A 7,426-nucleotide genomic window follows, 5' to 3' on the forward strand; every position below is an offset into this window, starting at 1 on the left:
TGTCTGTCTGAGTTATCTAAGATGTCATTGGATACTTCTGCAGGTGGATCCATTCACCTAAAGAAAACGCCTGCAGAAGCTCAAGAACTCATTGAGATGGTTGCAAATAACCAGTTCATGTACACTTCTGAAAGGAATCCTGTGAGTAATGGGACGCCTATGAAGAAGGGAGTTCTTGAGATTGATACTCTGAATGCCATATTGGCTCAGAACAAAATATTGACTCAGCAAGTCAATATGATTTCTCAGAGTCTGAATGGAATGCAAGCTGCATCCAACAGTACTCAAGAGGCTTCTTATGAAGAAGAAGCTTATGATCCTGAGAACCCTGCAATAGCAGAGGTGAATTACTTAGGTGAACCTTAGGGAAACACCTATAACTCATCATGGAGAAATCATCCAAATCTTTCATGGAAGGATCAAAAGCCTCAACAAGGCTTTAATAATGGTGGAAGAAACAGGTTTAGCAATAGCAAGCCTTTTCCATCATCCACTCAGCAACAGACACTGACATTGCCTCAGAAGAGACAGAATCCTGGAAAGTTCATAATACCTTGTACTATAGGCACCATGATCTTTAAGGCTCTTTGTGACCTTGGTTCAGGGATAAACCTCATGCCCATCTCTGTAATAGAGAAACTGGGAATCTATGGGGTGCAAGCTGCTAAAATCTCAATAGAGATGGCAGACAATTCAAGAAAACAGGCTTATGGACAAGTAGAGGACGTGTTAGTAAAGGTTGAAGGCCTTTACATCCCTGCTGATTTCATAGTCCTGGATACTGGAAAGGAAGAGGATGAATCCATCATCCTAGGAAGACCTTTCCTGGCCACAGCAAGAGCTGTGATTGATGTGGACAGAGGAGAATTAATCCTTCAAGTGAATGAGGACAACCTTGTGTTTACAACTCAAGGATCTCTCTTTGCATCCATGGAGAGGAAGCAGAAAAAGCTTTTCTCAAAACAGAGTCAAACAAAGCCCCCACAGTCAAACTCTAAGTTTGGTGTTGGGAGGCCACAACCAAACTCTAAGTTTGGTGTTGAACTCCCATATCCAAACTCTAAGTTTGGTGTTGGAGAGTCTCAACAATGCTCTGAACATCTGTGAGGCTCCATGAGAGCCCACTGTCAAGCTATTGACATTAAAGAAGCGCTTGTTGGGAGGCAACCCAATTTTTATCTAACTATATTTTTCTTAGTTATATGTCTTTATAGGTTCATGATCATATGGAGTCACAAAATAAATATAAAAATTGAAAACAGAATCAAAAACAGCAGAAGAAAAATCACAACCTGGAGGAAGCATCTGCCTGGCGTTCAACGCCAGAACAGAGCATGGTTCTGGCGCTGAACGCCCAAAATGGGCAGCATCCTGGCGCTAAAAGCCCAGAACAAGCATGGTTCTGGCGTTCAACGCCAGAAATGGCAATAAATGGGTGTTGAACGCCCAAAATGGGCACCAACCTGGCGCTGAACGCCCAGAGTTGTGTGCAAGGGCATTTTACATGCCTAAATTGGTGCAGGGATGTAAATGCCTTGACACCTCAGGATCTGTGGACCCCACAGGATCATCTCAGGATCTGAGGATCCCTACCTACCTCATCATCTCTCTTATTAATTCATGATCATCCCTTCTGTTTTCCATTTACCACTCACATCCATACACCCACTACCTTCAAAATTCAACATCTCTCTCCCACCCAATCCCACCCATATGGCCGAATACACACATCCATCCATCTCCTCCATATCTTCTTCTTCTTCTTCTATTCTTTCTTCTTTTGCTCGAGGGCGAGCAACATTCTAAGTTTGGTGTGGTAAAAGCATAGCTTTTTTGTTTTTCCATAACCATTGATGGCACCTAAGGCCAGAGAAACCTCTAGAAAGAGGAAAGGGAAGACAAAAGCTTCCATCAAGGGTCTATAGCTCAGTGGTAGAACATTTGACTGCAAATCAAGAGATCCCTGAGATACCTCAGGGGATACATTTTCTTCCACACAATTATTGGAAGCAACTAAGGGTGGAACATCAAGAGCATTCCATCATCTTTCATGAAATAAGAGAAGATCAAAAAGCAATGAGGGAGGAGCAACAAAGACAAAGAAGAGACATAGAAGAGCTCAAGGACGTCATTGGCCCCTCAAGAACGAAACGCCACCATCACTAAGGTGGATTCATTCCTTGCTCTTATTTCTTCTGTTTTTCGTTTTCTATGTTAAGTGCTTATCTATGTTTGTGTCTTCATTACATGATCATTAGTAGTTAGTAACTATGTCTTAAAGTTATGAATGTCCTATGAATCCATCACCTCTCTTAAATAAAAACTGTTTTAATTTAAAAGAACAAGAAGTACATGAGTTTCGAATTTATCCTTGAACTTAGTTTAATTATATTGATGTGGTGACAATGCTTCTTGTTTTCTGAATGTATGCTTGAACAGTGCATATGTCTTTTGAAGTTATTGTTTAAGAATGTTAAATATGTTGGCTCTTGAAAGAATGATGACTAGGAGACATGTTATTTGATAATCTGAAAAATCATAAAAATAATTCTTGAAGCAAGAAAAAGCAGCAAAGAACAAAGCTTGTAGAAAAAAAAAATAGGCGAAAAAAAAATATAATAAGAAAAAGAAAAAGCAAGCAGAAAAAGCCAATATCCCTTAAAACCAAAAGGCAAGGGAAATAAAAAGGATCCCAAGGCTTTGAGCATCAGTGGATAGGAGGGCCTAAAGGAATAAAATCCTGCCCTAATGATGAGCAGATAATTTATACGCTTTTTGGCATTGTTTTTAGTATGTTTTTAGTAGAATCTAGTTACTTTTAGGGATGTTTTCATTAGTTTTTATGTTAAATTCACATTTCTAGACTTTACTATGAGTTTGTGTGTTTTTCTGTGATTTCAGGTATTTTCTGGCTGAAATTGAGGGACTTGAGCAGAAATCAGATTCAGAGGTTGAAGAAGGACTGCTGATGCTGTTGGATTCTGACCTCCCTGCACTCAAAATGGATTTTCTGGAGCTACAAAACTCAACATGGCGCGCTTCCAATTGCGTTGGAAAGTAGACATCCTGGGCTTTCCAGAAATATATAATAGTCCATACTTTGGCCAAGAATAGACGACGCAAACTGGCGTTCAACACCAGCTCTCTGCCCAATTCTGGCGTCCAGCGCCAGAAAAGGATCCAAAACCAGAGTTGAACGCCAGAAATGGATCAAAACCTGGCGTTCAACTCCAAAAATGGCCTCTGCACGTGAAAAGCTAAATCTCAGCCCAAGCACACACCAAGTGGGCCCCGGAAGTGGATTTATGCATCAATTACTTACTCATGTAAACCCTAGTAGCTAGTTTATTATAAATAGGACATTTTACTAGTCTTTTTGACCATCTTTGGTCTCAGTTTTTAATCCATTGTTCATCTTAGGAGACTATTGATCATGTTTTAGGGGGCTGGCCATCTCGGCCATGCCTGGACCTTTCACTTATGTATTTTCAACGGTAGAGTTTCTACACTCCATAGATTAAGGTGTGGAGCTCTGCTGTTCCTCAAAGATTAATGCAAAGTACTACTGTTTTCTATTCAATTCATCTTGTTTCGCTTCCAAGATATTCATTCGTACTTCAATCTGAATGTGATGAACGTGACAATCATCATCATTCCCTATGAACGCGTGCCTGACAACCACTTTTGTTCTACCTTCGACTGAATGAGTATCTCTTAGATCTCCTAACCAGAATCTTCGTGGTCTAAGCTAGAATGATGGCGGCATTCAAGAGAATCCAGAAAGTCTAAACCTTGTCTGTGGTATTCCGAGTAGGATTCAATGAATGAATGACTGTGACGAGCTCCTAACTCGCGATTGCAGGGCGTTAGTGACAGACGCAAAAGGATAGTAAATCCTATTCCAGCATGATCGAGAACCGATAGATGAATAGCCGTGCCGTGACACGGTGCGTTGACCATTTTCACTGAGAGGATAAGATGAAGCCATTGACAAGGGTGATACCTCCAGACGATTAGCCGTGCCGTGACAGGGCATTGGATCATTTTCCCGAGAGATGACCGAAAGTAGCCATTGACAGTGGTGATGTATCACATAAAGCCAGCCATGGAAAGGAGTAAGACTGATTGGATGAAGATAGCAGGAAAGCAGAGGTTCAGAGGAACGAAAGCATCTCCATTCGCTTATCTGAAATTCTCACCAATGAATTATATAAGTATTTCTATCCCTATTCTATTAATTATTATTCGAAAACACCATTATCAATTTATATCTGCCTAACTGAGATTTGCAAGGTGACCATAGCTTGCTTCATACTAACAATCTCCTTGGGATTCGACCCTTACTAACGTAAGGTATTACTTGGACGACCCAGTGCACTTGCTGGTTAGTTACACGGAGTTGTGAACCATGGTCTTGGCATCATGTTTTTTGGCGCCATTTCCAGGGAAAGAAAGAGCAATGAATTTTACATAATTAAAGTGTAATCACGATTCCGCGTACCAAGTTTTTTGCGCCGTTGCCGGGGATTGTTCGAGTTTGGACAACTGACGGTTCATCTTGTTGCTCAGATTAGGTAATTTTCTTTTTGTTTTCCTTTCAAAAATTTTTCAAAAATCTTTCAAAAATTTCTCATCTGTTTTCGAAAAAAAAAATGTTTTCAAAAAAATATATTTTTCTTCAGAATTTTTAAGAATGAATTCTAGTGTTTCGTGAAGCATGTTGAAGCCTGGCTGGCTGTAAAGCCATGTCTAATTCCTTTGGGAATGAGTATGTTGGGCGTGTCATGTCTGAGTTACATACTAAAGCTTGGCTGGCTATTAAGCCATGCCTGGCCCTTTGATTGGAGCTTTAGAGCATAAGATTCCTGGAATTCATATTAAAAATTTTGAATCCTTATTTTTCTTTTTCATAATAATTTTCGAAAAAATACAAAAAAAAAATCATAAATTCATAAAAATCAAAAATAATTTTTGTGTTTCTTGTTTGAGTCATGTGTCATGTTATAAGTTTGGTGTCAATTGCATGTGCATCTTGCATTTTTCAAAAATTTTCATACATCCATAGTGTTCTTCATGATCTTCAAGTTGTTCTTGGTAAGTCTTCTTGTTTGATCTTTGCATTTGCATGTTTTGTGTCTTTTCTTGTTTTTCATATGCATTCTTGAATTCTTAGTGTCTAAGCATTAAAGAATTCTAAGTTTGGTGTCTTGCATGTTTTCTCTGCATTAAAAATTTTTCAAAAATATGTTCTTGGTGTTCATCTTGACATTCATAGCATTCGTGCATGCATTCATTGTTTTGATCCATAACTTTCATGCATTGCATCATTTTTCTTGTTTTTCTCTCTCATCATAAAAATTCAAAAAATAAAAAAAAAAAAATTATCTTTCCCTTTTTCTCTCATCAAATTCGAAAATTTGGATTGACTTTTTCAAAAATTTTTAAAATCAAGTTGTTTCTTATGAGTCAAATCAAATTTTCAATTTGAAAATCTTATCTTTTTCAAAATCTTTTTCAAAAATCAAATCTTTTTCAAATTTCTTAGTTATTTTCGAAAATTCCAAAAATATTTTTCAAAATTCTTTTTCTTAATTTTATATTATAATTTTCAAAAATAACAATAACAATTAATGTTTTGATTCAAAAATTTCAAGATCTTTACTTGCTTGTTAAGAAAGATTCAAACTTTAAGTTCTAGAATCATATCTTGTGATTTCTTATGAATCAAGTCATTAATTGTGATTTTAAAAATCAAATCTCTTTTTCAAAATTAATTTCAATCATATCTTTTCAAAAATATCTTCTTATCTTATCTTTTTCAAAAATTTGATTTCAAAATATCTTTTCTAACTTCCTAACTTCTTATCTTTTCAAAATTGATTTTGAAAATTTGTTTCTACTAACTAACTAACTTTTTGTTTGTTTCTCATCTTTTTCAAAACTACCTAATTAACTCTCTCTCTCATTTTCGAAAATATCTCCCCCCTTTTTTCAAAATTTCTTTTTAATTAACTAATTATTTTAAATTTTTATTTTTCGAAAATTACTAACCTTTTTCAAAAACTATTTTCGAAAATCACTAACTCTTTTTTCAAAATAATTTTCGAAAATTCTCTTCTCTCTCATCTCCTTCTATTTGTTTATTCATCTACTAACATCTCTCTCTCACTCACAAAAAAAAAAGAGGATCTCTATTATTATTATTTTTCTGTGCCCTCTTCTTTGTCATATGAGCAGGAGCAAGGACAAGAATTTTCTTGTTAAAGCAGATCCAGAACCTGAAAGGACTCTGAAGAGGAAACTAAGAGAAGCTGAATTACAACAAACCAGCAAGCACCTGTCAGAAATTATCAAACAGGAAAAGAAGATGGCAGCTGAAAATAATAATAATGCAAGGAGAATGCTTGGTGACTTCACTGCACCTAATTCCAATTTACATGGAAGAAGCATCTCCATTTCTGCTATTGGAGCAAACAATTTTGAGCTGAAACCTCAATTAGTTTCTCTGATGCAGCAGAACTGCAAGTTTCATGGACTTCCATCTGAAGATCCTTTTCAATTCTTAACTGAATTCTTGCTTCTCAAAACAGAGTCAAACATAGCCCCCACAGTCAAACTCTAAGTTTGGTGTTGGGAGGCCACAACCAAACTCTAAGTTTGGTGTTGAACTCCCATATCCAAACTCTAAGTTTGGTGTTGGAGAGTCTCAACAATGCTCTGAACATCTGTGAGGCTCCATGAGAGCCCACTGTCAAGCTATTGACATTAAAGAAGTGCTTGTTGGGAGGCAACCCAATTTTTATCTAACTATATTTTTCTTAGTTATATATCTTTATAGGTTCATGATCATGTGGAGTCACAAAATAAATATAAAAATTGAAAACGGAATAAAAAACAGCAGAAGAAAAATCACACCCTGGTGGAAGCATCTGCCTGGTGTTCAACGCCAGAACAGAGCATGGTTCTGGCGCTGAACGCCCAAAATGGGCAGCATCCTGGCGCTGAACGCTCTAAACAAGCATGGTTCTGGCGTTCAACGCCAGAAATGGCAACAAATGGGCGTTGAACGCCCAAAATGGGCACCAACCTGGCGCTGAACGCCCAGAGTTGTGTGCAAGGGCATTTTACATGCCTAAATTGGTGCAGGGATGTAGATGCCTTGACACCTCAGGATCTTTGGACCCCACAGGATCATCTCAGGATCTGTGGAACCCACAGGATCATCTCAGGATCTGAGGATCCCCACCTACCTTATCATCTCTCTTTCCATTCATGATCATCCCTTCTGTTTTCCATTTACCACTCACATCCATACACCTACTACCTTCAAAATTCAACATCTCTCTCCCACCCAATCCCACCCATATGGCCGAATACACACATCCATCTATCTCCTCCATATCTTCTTCTTCTTCTTCTTCTATTC

Source organism: Arachis ipaensis, chromosome B09, assembly GCF_000816755.2.
Source record: "Arachis ipaensis cultivar K30076 chromosome B09, Araip1.1, whole genome shotgun sequence".
Lineage (NCBI taxonomy): Eukaryota > Viridiplantae > Streptophyta > Magnoliopsida > Fabales > Fabaceae > Arachis > Arachis ipaensis.